This window comes from Oncorhynchus mykiss, chromosome 18 (genome assembly GCF_057628025.1).
Source record: "Oncorhynchus mykiss isolate SJ-2025 chromosome 18, ASM5762802v1, whole genome shotgun sequence".
In the NCBI taxonomy this organism is placed as follows: domain Eukaryota; kingdom Metazoa; phylum Chordata; class Actinopteri; order Salmoniformes; family Salmonidae; genus Oncorhynchus; species Oncorhynchus mykiss.
Genome location: NC_143039.1, coordinates 5,688,306 through 5,706,773, shown reverse-complemented (window position 1 = coordinate 5,706,773; position 18,468 = coordinate 5,688,306). Strand labels below are relative to the sequence as shown.

General features: G+C 44.8%; 1 pseudogene across 1 annotated transcript in view; it reads left to right on the top strand.

The window, feature by feature from the left end:
• Positions 1 to 12,041, top strand: part of LOC149975360 (ras GTPase-activating protein 3-like) — a 131,228-nt pseudogene extending 119,187 nt beyond the window's left edge. Inside the window, exons 20-23 of the transcript XR_016488226.1 lie at positions 6,816 to 7,024; positions 8,756 to 8,859; positions 9,279 to 9,462; positions 9,822 to 12,041. The product of XR_016488226.1 is annotated as a ras GTPase-activating protein 3-like (transcript). The remainder of the gene's footprint in view (positions 1 to 6,815; positions 7,025 to 8,755; positions 8,860 to 9,278; positions 9,463 to 9,821) is intronic.
• The last annotated feature ends 6,427 nt before the right edge of the window (positions 12,042 to 18,468 follow it).

The window sequence follows — 18,468 nt, the reverse complement described above, 5'->3', positions numbered from 1 at the left end:
TCTAAACAACTTAGCAGTCCAGAGTCCAGACTCTAGATAGTATTGACTGTTATGAGTCTAAACAACTTAGCGGTCCAGACTCTAGATAGTATTGACTGTTATGAGTCTAAACAACTTAGCAGTCCAGACTCTAGATAGTATTGACTGTTATGAGTCTAAACAACTTAGCGGTCCAGAGTCTAGATAGTATTGACTGTTATGAGTCTAAACAACTTAGTGATCCAGACTCTAGATAGTATTGACTGTTATGAGTCTAAACAACTTAGCAGTCCAGACTCTAGATAGTATTGACTGTTATGAGTCTAAACAACTTAGTGATCCAGACTCTAGATAGTATTGACTGTTATGAGTCTAAACAACTTAGTGATCCAGAGTCCAGACTCTAGATAGTATTGACTGTTATGAGTCTAAACAACTTAGTGATCCAGACTCTAGATAGTATTGACTGTTATGAGTCTAAACAACTTAGCAGTCCAGAGTCCAGACTCTAGATAGTATTGACTGTTATGAGTCTAAACAACTTAGCGGTCCAGACTCTAGATAGTATTGACTGTTATGAGTCTAAACAACTTAGTGATCCAGACTCTAGATAGTATTGACTGTTATGAGTCTAAACAACTTAGCAGTCCAGAGTCCAGACTCTAGATAGTATTGACTGTTATGAGTCTAAACAACTTAGCGGTCCAGACTCTAGATAGTATTGACTGTTATGAGTCTAAACAACTTAGCAGTCCAGAGTCCAGACTCTAGATAGTATTGACTGTTATGAGTCTAAACAACTTAGCGGTCCAGACTCTAGATAGTATTGACTGTTATGAGTCTAAACAACTTAGCAGTCCAGACTCTAGATAGTATTGACTGTTATGAGTCTAAACAACTTAGTGGTCCAGACTCTAGATAGTATTGACTGTTATGAATCTAAACAACTTAGCAGTCCAGAGTCTAGATAGTATTGACTGTTATGAGTCTAAACAACTTAGCGGTCCAGAGTCCAGACTCTAGATAGTATTGACTGTTATGAGTCTAAACTACTTAGCGATCCAGAGTCCAGACTCTAGATAGTATTGACTGTTATGAGTCTAAACAACTTAGCGGTCCAGAGTCTAGATAGTATTGACTGTTATGAGTCTAAACAACTTAGTGATCCAGACTCTAGATAGTATTGACTGTTATGAGTCTAAACAACTTAGCGGTCCAGACTCTAGATAGTATTGACTGTTATGAGTCTAAACAACTTAGCAGTCCAGAGTCTAGATAGTATTGACTGTTATGAGTCTAAACAACTTAGCAGTTCAGACTCTAGATAGTATTGATTGTTATGAGTCTAAACAACTTAGCGGTCCAGAGTCCAGACTCTAGATAGTATTGACTGTTATGAGTCTAAACAACTTAGCAGTCCAGACTCTAGATAGTATTGACTGTTATGAGTCTAAACAACTTAGCGGTCCAGACTCTAGATAGTATTGACTGTTATGAGTCTAAACAACTTAGCGGTCCAGAGTCCAGACTCTAGATAGTATTGACTGTTATGAGTCTAAACAACTTAGTGATCCAGAGTCTAGATAGTATTGACTGTTATGAGTCTAAACAACTTAGTGATCCAGACTCTAGATAGTATTGACTGTTATGAGTCTAAACAACTTAGCAGTCCAGACTCTAGATAGTATTGACTGTTATGAGTCTAAACAACTTAGCGGTCCAGAGTCCAGACTCTAGATAGTATTGACTGTTATGAGTCTAAACAACTTAGCGGTCCAGACTCTAGATAGTATTGACTGTTATGAATCTAAACAACTTAGCAGTCCAGAGTCCAGACTCTAGATAGTATTGACTGTTATGAGTCTAAACAACTTAGTGATCCAGACTCTAGATAGTATTGACTGTTATGAGTCTAAACAACTTAGTGATCCAGACTCTAGATAGTATTGACTGTTATGAATCTAAACAACTTAGCAGTCCAGAGTCCAGACTCTAGATAGTATTGACTGTTATGAGTCTAAACAACTTAGTGATCCAGACTCTAGATAGTATTGACTGTTATGAGTCTAAACAACTTAGCGGTCCAGACTCTAGATAGTATTGACTGTTATGAGTCTAAACAACTTAGCAGTCCAGACTCTAGATAGTATTGACTGTTATGAGTCTAAACAACTTAGCGGTCCAGACTCTAGATAGTATTGACTGTTATGAATCTAAACAACTTAGCAGTCCAGAGTCCAGACTCTAGATAGTATTGACTGTTATGAGTCTAAACAACTTAGTGATCCAGACTCTAGATAGTATTGACTGTTATGAGTCTAAACAACTTAGTGATCCAGACTCTAGATAGTATTGACTGTTATGAATCTAAACAACTTAGCAGTCCAGAGTCCAGACTCTAGATAGTATTGACTGTTATGAGTCTAAACAACTTAGTGATCCAGACTCTAGATAGTATTGACTGTTATGAGTCTAAACAACTTAGCGGTCCAGACTCTAGATAGTATTGACTGTTATGAGTCTAAACAACTTAGCAGTCCAGACTCTAGATAGTATTGACTGTTATGAGTCTAAACAACTTAGCAGTCCAGACTCTAGATAGTATTGACTGTTATGAGTCTAAACAACTTAGCAGTCCAGAGTCCAGACTCTAGATAGTATTGACTGTTATGAGTCTAAACAACTTAGTGATCCAGACTCTAGATAGTATTGACTGTTATGAGTCTAAACTACTTAGCGATCCAGAGTCCAGACTCTAGATAGTATTGACTGTTATGAGTCTAAACAACTTAGCGGTCCAGAGTCTAGATAGTATTGACTGTTATGAGTCTAAACAACTTAGCAGTCCAGACTCTAGATAGTATTGACTGTTATGAGTCTAAACAACTTAGCGGCCAGACTCTAGATAGTATTGACTGTTATGAATCTAAACAACTTAGTGATCCAGACTCTAGATAGTATTGACTGTTATGAGTCTAAACAACTTAGCGGCCAGACTCTAGATAGTATTGACTGTTATGAATCTAAACAACTTAGTGATCCAGACTCTAGATAGTATTGACTGTTATGAGTCTAAACAACTTAGCAGTCCAGAGTCCAGACTCTAGATAGTATTGACTGTTATGAGTCTAAACAACTTAGCAGTCCAGACTCTAGATAGTATTGACTGTTATGAGTCTAAACAACTTAGTGGTCCAGACTCTAGATAGTATTGACTGTTATGAGTCTAAACAACTTAGCAGTCCAGACTCTAGATAGTATTGACTGTTATGAGTCTAAACAACTTAGTGATCCAGACTCTAGATAGTATTGACTGTTATGAATCTAAACAACTTAGCAGTCCAGACTCTAGATAGTATTGACTGTTATGAGTCTAAACAACTTAGTGGTCCAGAGTCCAGACTCTAGATAGTATTGACTGTTATGAGTCTAAACAACTTAGTGATCCAGAGTCCAGACTCTAGATAGTATTGACTGTTATGAGTCTAAACAACTTAGCAGTCCAGACTCTAGATAGTATTGACTGTTATGAGTCTAAACAACTTAGTGGTCCAGAGTCCAGACTCTAGATAGTATTGACTGTTATGAGTCTAAACAACTTAGTGATCCAGAGTCCAGACTCTAGATAGTATTGACTGTTATGAGTCTAAACAACTTAGTGATCCAGAGTCCAGACTCTAGATAGTATTGACTGTTATGAGTCTAAACAACTTAGTGGTCCAGACTCCAGACTCTAGATAGTATTGACTGTTATGAGTCTAAACAACTTAGTGATCCAGAGTCCAGACTCTAGATAGTATTGACTGTTATGAGTCTAAACAACTTAGCGGTCCAGAGTCCAGACTCTAGATAGTATTGACTGTTATGAGTCTAAACAACTTAGCAGTCCAGACTCTAGATAGTATTGACTGTTATGAGTCTAAACAACTTAGTGGTCCAGAGTCTAGATAGTATTGACTGTTATGAGTCTAAACAACTTAGCGGTCCAGACTCTAGATAGTATTGACTGTTATGAGTCTAAACAACTTAGCGGTCCAGACTCTAGATAGTATTGACTGTAGATCTATTTAGATAGACATTGTGTTCCAGGACTGTCTGGAAGGACCGGTGTCTGCTGCAGGAGTTAGAGACGGAGACCTGAGGAAGGTTTATACACTGCTGGTTGTAACATGTCCCTCTCTCCCTCCTCCCCCCCTAGATGTCCCCCTGGATGTTCCAGGTAATCGAGCCCAGAGAGGGCTAATGACTGTGTACTCTCCTCCTCTCAATTCAGTGGGCCTCCTCTCAATTAGTGGGCCTCCTCTCAATTCAGTTGGGCCTCCTCTCAATTCAGTGGGCCTCCTCTCAAATCAGTGGGCCTCCTCTCAATTCAGTGGGCCTGCTCTCAAATCAGTGGGCCTCCTCTCAATTCAGTGGGCCTCCTCTCAGTTCAGTGGGCCTCCTCTCAGTTCAGTGGGCCTCCTCTCAGTTCAGTGGGCCTCCTCTCAATTCAGTGGGCCTCCTCTCAATTCAGTTGGGCCTCCTCTCAATTCAGTGGGCCTCCTCTCAATTCAGTTGGGCCTCCTCTCAATTCAGTGGGCCTCCTCTCAATTCAGTTGGGCCTCCTCTCAGTTCAGTGGGCCTCCTCTCAATTCAGTGGGCCTCCTCTTAATTCAGTTGGGCCTCCTCTCAATTCAGTGGGCCTCCTCTCAGTTCAGTGGGCCTCCTCTCAATTCAGTGGGCCTCCTCTCAGTTCAGTGGGCCTCCTCTCAATTCAGTTGGCCTCCTCTCAGTTCAGTGGGCCTCCTCTCAATTCAGTGGGCCTCCTCTCAGTTCAGTGGGCCTCCTCTCAGTTCAGTGGGCCTCCTCTCAGTTCAGTGGGCCTCCTCTCAATTCAGTGGGCCTCCTCTCAGTTCAGTGGGCCTCCTCTCAGTTCAGTGGGCCTCCTCTCAATTCAGTGGGCCTCCTCTCAATTCAGTGGGCCTCCTCTCAATTCAGTGGGCCTCCTTTCAATTCAGTGGGCCTCCTCTCAATTCAGTGGGCCTCCTCTCAGTTCAGTGGGCCTCCTCTCAGTTCAGTGGGCCTCCTCTCAGTTCAGTGGGCCACCTCTCAGTTCAGTGGGCCTCCTCTCAATTCAGTGGGCCTCCTCTCAATTCAGTTGGGCCTCCTCTCAATTCAGTGGGCCTCCTGTCAACTCAGTGGGCCTCCTGTCAATTCAGTGGGCCTCCTGTCAACTCAGTGGGCCTCCTGTCAATTCAGTGGGCCTCCTGTCAACTCAGTGGGCCTCCTGTCAACTCAGTGGGCCTCCTGTCAACTCAGTGGGCCTCCTGTCAATTCAGTGGGCCTCCTGTCAACTCAGTGGGCCTCCTCTCAATTAGTGGGCCTCCTCTCAGTTCAGTGGGCCTCCTCTCAATTCAGTGGGCCTCCTCTCAATTCAGTGGGCCTCCTGTCAACTCAGTGGGCCTCCTCTCAACTCAGTGGGCCTCCTCTCAGTTCAGTGGGCCTCCTCTCAATTCAGTGGGCCTCCTCTCAGTTCAGTGGGCCTCCTCTCATCCTTTATTGGCATGGAAAACACGTGTTTATATTTCCAAAGAAAGTGAAATAAACAATTAACAAAAGTGAAAAGCCACAAAACAACATTAACAACAAACTATTAGAATTTAACAATAAATATTACACTTAAAAAGGTTGAAAAATATATATAGACATTTCAATCATTTTAGCAACGTGTAAATAGTTGTAGTATGAATAGTGGGGGTAGATAAATAAACATATACATATTGTTGTTATTTAGAATGTTGTTTGTGTTCCACTGGTTTCCCTTTTGTCATGGCAACGGGCCACACATCTTGCTGCTGTGATTTCACACTGTGGTATTTCACCCAGTAGGGAGTTTACCAATGTTTGATTTGTTTTCTAATTCTTTGTGGATCTGTGTAATCTGAGGGAAATATGTCTCTCTAATATGGTCATACATTGGGCAGGAGGTTAGGAAGTGCAGCTCAGTTTCCACCTCATTTTGTGGGCAGTTTGCACATAGCCTGTCTTCTCTTGAGAGCCATGTCTGCCTACGGCGGCCTTTCTCAATAGCAAGGCTATGCTCACTGAGTCTGTACATAGTCAAAGCTTTCCTTGAGTTTGGGTCAGTCACAGTGGACAGGTATTCTGCCACTGTGTACTCTCTGTTTAGGGCCAAATAGCATTCTAGTTTGCTCTGTTTTTTGTTTGATTTTTTTCCAGTGTGTCAAGTAATTATCCTTTTATTTTCTCATGATTTGATTGGGTCTAATTGTGTGGCTGTCCTGGGGCTCTGTGGGGTGTGTTTCTGTTTGTGAACAGAGCCCCAGGACCAGCTTGCTTAGGGGACTCTTCTCCAGGTTCCTCTCTCTGTAGGTGAGGGCTTTGTGGTGGACATGTGTGGGCATCTCTTCCTTTTAGGTGGTTGTAGAATTGAACAGCTCTCTCTTGGATTTTTTTAACTAGCGGGTATCGGCCTAATCCTGCTCTGCATTATTTGGTGTTTATTTGATATTTTGGCAGAATTCTGCAGAGTCTATATTGAGTTTCCCATTTAGTGAATAATTGGTGGTTGGTGAGCGGACCCCAGACCTCACAACCATAAAGGGCAATGGGTTCTACAGATTAATGGGTTCTACAGATTAATGGGTTCTACAGTAGTATGTTTAGCCAGACCCGAATTTGGATGTTGAGTTTTATGTTCCTTTTGATGGCACAGAAGGCCCTTCTTGCCTTGTCTCTTAGATCGTTCACAGCCTTACTCCTCTCTGTCTCTCTCTCTCTCCTTCTCTCTCTCTCCGCCCCTCTCTCTCTCCGTATCCCTATCCCCCTCCCCCCAGATGTTCCAGGTAATCCAGCCAGAGAGGGCTCTCTACATCCAGGCCAATAACTGTGTGGAGGCCAGGGACTGGATAGACATCCTGACCAAGGTCAGCCAGTGCAACAGGAAGAGACTGAGCACCTACCACCCCTCAGCTTACCTCAACGGTCACTGGCTCTGCTGCAAGATGTCTGCCGACACAGAACCAGGCTGTACACCCTGTACTGGGTGAGTAACTGGGTCGCTCTCTGTCTGTCTGTCTGTCTGTCTGTCTGTCTGCCTGTCTGTCTCTCTCTGTCTCTCTCTGTCTGTCTGTCTCTCTCTCTCTGTCTCTCTCTCTCTCTCTCTCTCTGTCTCTCTATCTGTCACTCTCGGTCTGCCTGTCTCTCTCTCTCTGTCTCTCTCTCTGTCTCTGTCTTTCTCTCTGTCTCTGTTTGTCTCTCTCTCTCTGTCTCTCTCTCTGTCTCTCTCTGTCTGTCTGTCTGTCTGTCTGTCTCTCTCTCTTTGTTTGTCTCTCTCTCTATGTCTCTCTCTCTGTCTCTCTATCTGTCACTCTCTGTCTGCCTGTCTCTCTCTCTGTCTCTCTCTTTCTCTCTGTCTCTGTTTGTCTCTCTCTCTCTCTGTCTCTCTCCCTCGCTCTCTCTGTCTGTCTGTCTGTCTCTCTCTTTCTCTGTTTGTCTCTCTCTCTCTGTCTTTCTGTCTCTGTCTCTCTCTGTCTCTCCCATACGTGTTTTATAATTCTTTGTGGATCTGTGTAATCTGAGGGAAATATATGTCTCTGATATGGTCATACATTGGACAGGAGGTTCGGAAGTATAGATCAGTTTCCACCTCATTTTGTGGGCAGTGAGTCAGGTCTGCCTAGAGCCAGGTCTGCCTAGAGCCAGGTCTGCCTACGGCGGCCTTTCTCAATGGCAAGGCTATGTTCACTGAGTCTGTACATAGTAGTGGTCAGTGAAGGGGTCAGTGAAGGGGTCAGTAGAGGGGTCAGTGAAGGGGTCAGTGAAGGGGTCATGGTAATCATGATGTAGTTGTTTCTGTGTCTCGGGGGCATGGTAATCATGATGTAGTTGTTTCTGTGTCTCAGGGGCCTCCCAGTGGGCCGTGGTAATCATGATGTAGTTGTTTCTGTGTCTCAGGGGCCTCCCAGTGGGTCGTGGTAATCATGATGTAGTTGTTTCTGTGTCTCCAGGGGCCTCCCAGTGGGTCGTGGTAATCATGATGTAGTTGTTTCTGTGTCTCAGAGGCCTCCCAGTGGGTCGTGGTAATCATGATGTAGTTGTTTCTGTGTCTCAGAGGCCTCCCAGTGGGCCGTGGTAATCATGATGTAGTTGTTTCTGTGTCTCAGAGGCCTCCCAGTGGGCCGTGGTAATCATGATGTAGTTGTTTCTGTGTCTCAGGGGCCTCCCAGTGGGTCGTGGTAATCATGATGTAGTTGTTTCTGTGTCTCAGGGGCATGGTAATCATGATGTAGTTGTTTCTGTGTCTCAGGGGCCTCCCAGTGGGCCGTGGTAATCATGATGTAGTTGTTTCTGTGTCTCAGGGGCCTCCCAGTGGGCCGTGGTAATCATGATGTAGTTGTTTCTGTGTCTCAGAGGCCTCCCAGTGGGTCGTGGTAATCATGATGTAGTTGTCTCTGTGTCTCAGGGGCCTCCCAGTGGGCCGTGGTAATCATGATGTAGTTGTCTCTGTGTCTCAGGGGCCTCCCAGTGGGTCGTGGTAATCATGATGTAGTTGTTTCTGTGTCTCAGGGGCCTCCCAGTGGGTCGTGGTAATCATGATGTAGTTGTCTCTGTGTCTCAGGGGCCTCCCAGTGGGCCGTGGTAATCATGATGTAGTTGTTTCTGTGTCTCAGGGGCCTCCCAGTGGGCCGTGGTAATCATGATGTAGTTGTCTCTGTGTCTCAGGGGCCTCCCAGTGGGTCGTGGTAATCATGATGTAGTTGTCTCTGTGTCTCAGGGGCCTCCCAGCCAACATTCAGCTGGATGTGGACGGAGACAGAGAGGCTGAGAGAATCTACTGCCTGTTCAGCACGTACATGGACAAACTGGTCAACATGCAAGGTCAGATATACACACTGTGTGTGTGTGTGTGTGTGTGTGTGTGTGTGTGTGTGTGTGTGTGTGTGTGTGTGTGTGTGTGTGTGTGTGTGTGTGTGTGTGTGTGTGTGTGAGTCTCTCTGCCTGACCGTGTCCTCCTCCCCTCCAGAGGCCTGTGTGTGTGTGTGAGTCTCTCAGCCTGACCGTGTCCTCCTCCTCTCCAGAGGCCTGTGTGTGTGTGTGAGTCTCTCTGCCTGACCGTGTCCTCCTCCCCTCCAGAGGCCTGTGTGTGTGTGTGAGTCTCTCAGCCTGACTGTGTCCTCCTCCTCTCCAGAGGTGTGTGTGTGAGTCTCTCTGCCTGACCGTGTCCTCCTCCTCTCCAGAGGCCTGTGTGTGTGTGTGTGTGTGAGTCTCTCTGCCTGACCGTGTCCTCTCCCCTCCAGAGGCCTGTGGCAGTAGATCGGTATATGACGGCCCAGAGCAGGAGGAGTATTCCTGCTTCCTCATCGACGATCCCCGGGAGACCTATAAGACCCTGAGAGTCATCATCTCCTCTGTTCAGACACTGGAGCAGCAGCACACCAAGTACAAACGAGACATGTTCAGGAAGACCAAGATCGGCAGCCAGTAAGTCTCTTTCTACTGTGGCTGGTTCTGGTCCGGGACAGGTCCGGTTCTGATCTGGGTCTGGTCCGGTACAGGTCTGGTCTGAGTCTGGTCCGGGACAGGTCTGGTTCTGGTCTGTGACAGGTCTGGTTCTGGTCTGTGACAGGTCTGGTTCTGGTCTGTGACAGGTCTGGTTCTGGTCTGTGACAGGTCTGGGTCTGGTCCGGGACAGGTCTGGGACAGGTCTGGTCTGGGACAGGTCTGGGACAGTACTAACAGTCTAGAAGGGTCCATGTAGTGGACATTCTCACACACACACACACACATGTTCTGTAACATTTCACCCTCCTGACCACACCCCTCTTCTCTGTGTTCCGCAGGGATCATCCAATCGGAGACAAGAGTTTTCAGTGTTACATCCACCAACAGTCTGAGAGCTCCACCTACTCCATCTAGCCCCGCCCACCAACCACTGCCATGAAGCGCATAGCTCCGCCCCCGATGACCTGAGACCTAGCAACACTTCCTGGTTACCTCCTGGTCCACGGCTTCCCATGGTGCATCTTTCAGAACACGGACACTCAGAGCCGAGGTCTAATGGGGTAGAATAGTCTATGATGATGTGCTACAACACAATGCTCTGGACTGTTGGTGTACCAGTGACCACGCACTTTACCCCGCCCCACAACGGACATAAAGCTACTGCCTCAGCACCTTCTGAAACAATCTGATTTCGTTGTTCATGTTTCTGTAATGTTTGATAACAAAACGGTTTAAGTGGTATATTCCTGGTGTGAAAACAACCGATTCCTTTGTATTTCAAGTCACACAGACCAAACTCTAGGTTGAAAGACTGTTCACTTGGGGTCACGTCCGACTATGAATGTGTTTAACCCCCCCCTCCGCACTCCTTCCAGGGAAAGATGATGACAGAGGGAGGAGACGGGCAGGTCATCAGTCAGCGACAGCGACCATGAGGACCCTAGCTGTTCATCTGACTGATTAGTGCAGCCTTCATTTACAATCTGGATCGTCCTGTTTTAATTGTTTAAGAGTTGTAGTGTTTTAATTCCGAGCCTGGTTCTGCATTTTGGTAGTTCTCTGCTGCCTCCTGGCCTGTACACTGTCCCTGGGTCAGAACTCTACTGCCTCCTGGCCTGTATCCTGTCCCTGGGTCAGAACTCTACTGCCTCCTGGCCTGTACCCTGTCCCTGGGTCACAACTCTACTGCCTCCTGGCCTGTACCCTGTCCCTGGGTCAGAACTCTGCTGCCTCCTGGTCTGTATCCTGTCCCTGGGTCAGAACTCTGCTCCCTCCTGGCCTGTACCCTGTCCCTGGGTCAGAACTCTACTGCCTCCTGGCCTGTACCCTGTCCCTGGGTCAGAACTCTACTGCCTCCTGGCCTGTACCCTGTCCCTGGGTCAGAACTCTACTGCCTCCTGGCCTGTACCCTGTCCCTGGGTCAGAACTCTACTGCCTCCTGGCCTGTACCCTGTCCCTGGGTAAGAACTCTGCTGCCTCCTGGTCTGTACCCTGTCCCTGGGTCAGAACTACAAATCCCAGTTGTGTATGCATTCCCTCAGATGTATCCTGCTGTGAATCTAGTTAATGGTCAGGTCCAGGGCCTATGGAAGGTACGGCCATTATGGTTCACTCTCTGCATTGTGGGAAACCAACTAAACTAACCCGTTGACTGGTTGCTATGTCCAAAGCAACAGAACTAACCCTGTGACTGGTTGCTATGTCCAAACCAACAGATCTAACCTGGTGACTGGTTGCTATGTCCAAACCAACAGATCTAACCCTGTGACTGGTTGCTATGTCCAAACCAACAGAGCTAACCCTGTGACTGATTGATATGTCCAAAGCAACAGATCTAACCCTGTGACTGGTTGCTATGTCCAAACCAACAGAACTAACCCTGTGACTGGTTGCTATGTCCAACGCATCAGATCTAGCTGGGCATCCATTCTCTCTGTAGTCCGTGGGTGTTGTTAGGTACAGAGTCTTCCATGATGGCAGACAGTCTTCTGTAGTCTGGCTACCGGTCTGGTTAGATAACATTCCACTCCTATGTCGTTGTTTCCTAATGGAAAGCTAGCTAAACAGGCTGGTACCCAGACTATATTTTCTACATCTGTATTTCTGAACCAAGCCCATATGTGTTGCTGAGATATCTTTGTATATCTCCACACCACAACCCATTTAAAAAACCATAATGCCAATTGCTACAAATGTATATTTTCTATCTTTGTGGGTTTTTTTTTTTTTAAATGTTTGATGGTCCTCAACATTGAGTGTGTTTTATATCTTCAGACTAGCGTCTTGTCCTACAGAATAGTCTGTACTTTAATGCTCCTTGTGTTTTATATCTTCAGACTAGCATCTTCAAATTGTCCCCCCCTAAAAATTATAACCCTAATCCACCTTCCCAGGAATTCCCTCTTCTAAAACGCCCCTTCTGAAGGATAACAGTGTATTTTGTATAAATATATCAAGAGTATTAAGAAGAAGTTATTATGTATCTCTGTACAGAACAACTGAATGGTTTAAAATGAGCTTGTTTTGTCCTGGAAATAACTAAATGAAGGCAACATTATTGCAAACCGGTTGTTGTCTGAGTGGCTTTCATTCAGAATGTGTTGCAGGAAGATTTTTACATTTATTCATCCGTTATTTTACCAGGTAAGTTGACTGAGAACACGTTCTCATTTACAGCAACGACCTGGGGAATAGTTACAGGGGAGAGGAGGAATGATTAGACAACGACCTGGGGAATAGTTACAGGGGAGAGGAGGAATGATTAGACAACGACCTGGGGAATAGTTACAGGGGAGAGGAGGAATGATTAGACAACGACCTGGGGAATAGTTACAGGGGAGAGGAGGAATGATTAGACAACGACCTGGGGAATAGTTACAGGGGAGAGGAGGAATGATTAGACAACGACCTGGGGAATAGTTACAGGGGAGAGGAGGAATGATTAGACAACGACCTGGGGAATAGTTACAGGGGAGAGGAGGAATGATTAGACAACGACCTGGGGAATAGTTACAGGGGAGAGGAGGAATGATTAGACAACGACCTGGGGAATAGTTACAGGGGAGAGGAGGAATGATTAGACAACGACCTGGGGAATAGTTACAGGGGAGAGGAGGAATGATTAGACAACGACCTGGGGAATAGTTACAGGGGAGAGGAGGAATGATTAGACAACGACCTGGGGAATAGTTACAGGGGAGAGGAGGAATGATTAGACAACGACCTGGGGAATAGTTACAGGGGAGAGGAGGAATGATTAGACAACGACCTGGGGAATAGTTACAGGGGAGAGGAGGAATGATTAGACAACGACCTGGGGAATAGTTACAGGGGAGAGGAGGAATGATTAGACAACGACCTGGGGAATAGTTACAGGGGAGAGGAGGAATGATTAGACAACGACCTGGGGAATAGTTACAGGGGAGAGGAGGAATGATTAGACAACGACCTGGGGAATAGTTACAGGGGAGAGGAGGAATGATTAGACAACGACCTGGGGAATAGTTACAGGGGAGAGGAGGAATGATTAGACAACGACCTGGGGAATAGTTACAGGGGAGAGGAGGAATGATTAGACAACGACCTGGGGAATAGTTACAGGGGAGAGGAGGAATGATTAGACAATGACCTGGGGAATAATTACAGGGGATGAATGAGCCAATTGTAAACTGGGGATTAATAGGTGAACGTGATGGTTTTGAGGGCCAGATTGGGAATTTAGCCAGGACACCAGGGGTTAACACCACTACTCTTACGATAAGTGCCATGGGATCTTTAATGACCTCAGAGAGTCAGGACACCTGTTTAACGTCCCCCTACACAGGGCAGTGTCCCCAATCACTGCCCTGGGGAATTGGGATATTTTTTTTTAGACCAGAGGAAAGAGTGCCTCCTACTGGCCCTCCAACACCACTTCTAGCAGCATCTGGTCTCCCATCCAGGAACTGACCAGGACCAACCCTGCTTAGCTTCAGAAGCAAGCCAGCAGTGGTATGCAGGGTGGTACACTGCTGACCAGGACCAACCCTGCTTAGCTTCTGAAGCAAGCCAGCAGTGGTATGCAGGGTGGTACACTGCTGACCAGGACCAACCCTGCTTAGCTTCTGAAGCAAGCCAGCAGTGGTATGCAGGGTGGTACACTGCTGACCAGGAGCAACCCTGCTTAGCTTCTGAAGCAAGCCAGCAGTGGTATGCAGGGTGGTATGCTGCTGGCAAGTGTTCTGAGGTTAATCTGTTTCTTGTAGTACGGAAAGCCCAAGAGTTCATTGAAGGATCTGTCCTTTTGATTGGTCAAACCAAGACGGGGGGGAACCAAGGAGTTGAAAGGTCACAGATGTGTGTATTGATGGAACTATTGGCCATAAACTTGCAGTGTGTCCCGTCAATGTGATAATTTATAATGGAGTGCGTGAGAGAGAAAGTGTGTGTGTAGTTTGTGTGTAGTGTGTGTAGTGCGTGTGTAGTGTGTGCTTGTATGTATGCATTTTGGCGTCCCCCTGAAGCAAGGACAGCAGTCCCCTGCCTATCTTCTGAAAACATCTGAAACCCTTCCTCGTCATACAGTATCTAAACATCTGAAACCTCTTCATACAGTATCTAAACATCTGAAACCTCTTCATACGGTATCTAAACATCTGAAACCTCTTCATACAGGATCTAAACATCTGAAACCTCTTCATACAGTATCTAAACATCTGAAACCTCTTCATATAGTATCTAAACATCTGAAACCTCTTCATACAGTATCTAAACATCTGAAACCTCTTCATACAGTATCTAAACATCTGAAACCTCTCCATACAGTATCTAAACATCTGAAACCTCTTCATACGGTATCTAAACATCTGAAACCTCTTCATACAGTATCAAACATCAGAAACCTCTTCATACAGGATCTAAACATCTGAAACCTCTTCATACAGTATCTAAACATCTGAAACCCTTCCTCTTCATACAGTATCTAAACATCTGAAACCTCTTCATACAGTATCTAAACATCTGAAACCTCTTCATACAGTATCTAAACATCTGAAACCTCTTCATACGGTATCTAAACATCTGAAACCTCTTCATACGGTATCTAAACATCTGAAACCTCTTCATACAGTATCTAAACATCTGAAACCTCTTCATACAGTATCTAAACATCTGAAACCTCTTCATACAGTATCTAAACATCTGAAACCCTTCCTCTTCATACAGGATCTAAACATCTGAAACCTCTTCATACAGTATCTAAACATCTGAAACCTCTTCATACAGGATCTAAACATCTGAAACCTCTTCATACAGTATCTAAACATCTGAAACCTCTTCATACAGTATCTAAACATCTGAAACCTCTTCATACAGTATCTAAACATCTGAAACCTCTTCATACAGTATCAAACATCTGAAACCTCTTCATACGGTATCTAAACATCTGAAACCCTTCCTCTTCATACAGTATCTAAACACCTGAAACCTCTTCATACAGTATCTAAACATCTGAAACCTCTTCATACAGTATCTAAACATCTGAAACCTCTTCATACAGGATCTAAACACCTGAAACCTCTTCATACAGTATCTAAACATCTGAAACCTCTTCATACAGTATCTAAACATCTGAAACCTCTTCATACAGTATCTAAACATCTGAAACCTCTTCATACAGGATCTAAACATCTGAAACCTCTTCATATAGTATCTAAACATCTGAAACCTCTTCATACAGTATCTAAACACCTGAAACCTCTTCATACAGTATCTAAACATCTAAACACCTGAAACCTCTTCATACAGTATCAAACATCTGAAACCTCTTCATACAGTATCTAAACATCTGAAACCTCTTCATACAGTATCAAACATCTGAAACCTCTTCATACAGTATCTAAACATCTGAAACCTCTTCATACAGTATCTAAACATCTGAAACCCTTCCTCTTCATACAGGATCTAAACATCTGAAACCTCTTCATACGGTATCTAAACATCTGAAACCTCTTCATACAGTATCTAAACATCTGAAACCCTTCCTCTTCATACAGTATCTAAACATCTGAAACCCTTCCTCTTCATACAGTATCTAAACATCTGAAACCTCTTCATACGGTATCTAAACATCTGAAACCTCTTCATACAGGATCTAAACATCTGAAACCTCTTCATACAGGATCTAAACATCTGAAACCTCTTCATACAGTATCTAAACATCTGAAACCCTTCCTCTTCATACAGTATCTAAACATCTGAAACCTCTTCATACAGTATCAAACATCTGAAACCTCTTCATACAGTATCAAACATCTGAAACCCTTCCTCTTCATACAGTATCTAAACACCTGAAACCTCTTCATACAGTATCTAAACATCTGAAACCTCTTCATACGGTATCTAAACATCTGAAACCTCTTCATACAGGATCTAAACATCTGAAACCTCTTCATACAGGATCTAAACATCTGAAACCTCTTCATACAGTATCTAAACATCTGAAACCTCTTCATACAGTATCTAAACATCTGAAACCTCTTCATACGGTATCTAAACACCTGAAACCTCTTCCTCTTCATACAGGATCTAAACACCTGAAACCTCTTCATACAGTATCTAAACACCTGAAACCTCTTCATACAGTATATAAACATCTGAAACCTCTTCATACAGTATCTAAACATCTGAAACCTCTTCATACGGTATCTAAACACCTGAAACCCTTCCTCTTCATACAGTATCTAAACATCTGAAACCCTTCCTCTTGCGGTATCTAAACATCTGAAACCCTTCCTCTTCATACAGTATCTAAACATCTGAAACCTCTTCATACGGTATCTAAACATCTGAAACCCTTCCTCTTCATACAGTATCTAAACATCTGAAACCTCTTCATACAGGATCTAAACATCTGAAACCTCTTCATACAGTATCTAAACATCTGAAACCTCTTCATACAGTATCTAAACATCTGAAACCCTTCCTCTTCATACAGGATCTAAACATCTGAAACCTCTTCATACAGTATCTAAACATCTGAAACCTCTTCATACAGTATCTAAACATCTGAAACCTCTTCATACAGTATCTAAACATCTGAAACCTCTTCATACAGTATCTAAACATCTAAACACCTGAAACCATCCCCCCTCTAGTCAGGGGTTTAAATACTGTCTCTGCAGTCTACCAGGGTCTCTAGTCAGGGGTATAAATACTGTCTCTGTTCCTCTACAGTCTACCAGGGTCTCTAGTCAGGGTATAAATACTGTCTCTGTTCTTCTGCAGTCTACCAGGGTCTCTAGTCAGGGGTTTAAATACGGTCTCTGTTCCTCTGCAGTCTACCAGGGTCTCTAGTCAGGGGTTTAAATACGGTCTCTGTTCCTCTGCAGTCTACCAGGGTCTCTAGTCAGGGTTTAAATACGGTCTCTGTTCCTCTGCAGTCTACCAGTGTCTCTAGTCAGGGGTTTAAATACAGTCTCTGTTCCTCTGCAGTCTACCAGGGTCTCTAGTCAGGGGTTTAAATACTGTCTCTGTTCCTCTGCAGTCTACCAGGGTCTCTAGTCAGGGGTATAAATACTGTCTCTGTTCCTCTGCAGTCTACCAGGGTCTCTAGTCAGGGGTTTAAATACTGTCGCTGTTCCTCTGTTCCTCTGCAGTCTACCAGGGTCTCTAGTCAGGGGTTTAAATACTGTCTCTGTTCCTCTACAGTCTACCAGGGTCTCTAGTCAGGGGTTTAAATACGGTCTCTGTTCCTCTGCAGTCTACCAGGGTCTCTGGTCAGGGTTTAAATACGGTCTCTGTTCCTCTACAGTCTACCAGGGTCTCTAGTCAGGGGTTTAAATACTGTTTCTGTTCCTCTGCAGACTACCAGGGCCTCTGGTCAGGGGTTTAAATACGGTCTCTATTCCTCTACAGTCTACCAGGGCCTCTGGTCAGGAATTTAAATACTGTCTCTGTTTATCTACAATATTCCAGGGCCACTAGTCAAGGGTTCAAATACTGTCCTCAACTCAAAGTCCCAGCACAGCAAAACAGGGCAGGCAGCACAGTGTATGTTTGTAGAGCAGAGAGTAACAGCGCTCCCTCTGTCACCTCCACCCCGTAACACCAGTGTGTCGTGAACAACATTTGCGAGGTCAACAACAGTGGAATGGTCGGTTCACCTTCAAAATAAAAGTCCCCCACTGAAACAGATGGAAACGGATCCTATTTTTGGAATCGTTCCACACTTGTACTAGATAATGCTAAACACGGTTGGAATGTTGTTATAGAAATTCAACAAAAGACAATAGTTTTACATTTTTTTGTTGAAATTGCAATGTGGACGTATAGTCTAAACAGAATTTAAATGGATACCCCCCCCTTGGGCACAGATGTCAATTCAACGCTTAATCCACGTTGGTTCAATGTCATTTCATTGAAATTATGTTGAAACAACGTTGACTCAACCAGTGTGTGCCCAGTTGGTAGTATTGCAATGTAGAGCCTTATCTATGGATCGTGGGTCCATTAAATGGGGTATGAGCCTAATCACTGACACTCACAGAACACAACTGGGGAGACTAGTCACATGTGACAGTGTAACTTTAGATCGTCCCCTCGCCCATACCCGGGCGCGAACCAGGGACCCTCTGCACACATCAACAACAGTCACCCACGAAGCATCGTTACCCATCGTTCCACAAAAGCCGCGGCCCTTGCAGAGCAAGGGGAACTACTACTTCAAGGTCTCAGAGAAAGTGACGTCACCGATTGAAACGCTATTTAGCGCGCACCACCGCTATCTAGCTAGCCGTTTCACATCCATTACACCAGCACCACCGCTAACTAGCTAGCCGTTTCACATCCATTACACCAGCACCACCGCTAACTAGCTAGCCGTTTCACATCTGTTACACCAGCACCACCGCTATCTAGCTAGCCGTTTCACATCCGTTACACCAGCACCACCGCTAACTAGCTAGCCGTTTCACATCCGTTACACCAGCACCACCGCTAACTAGCTAG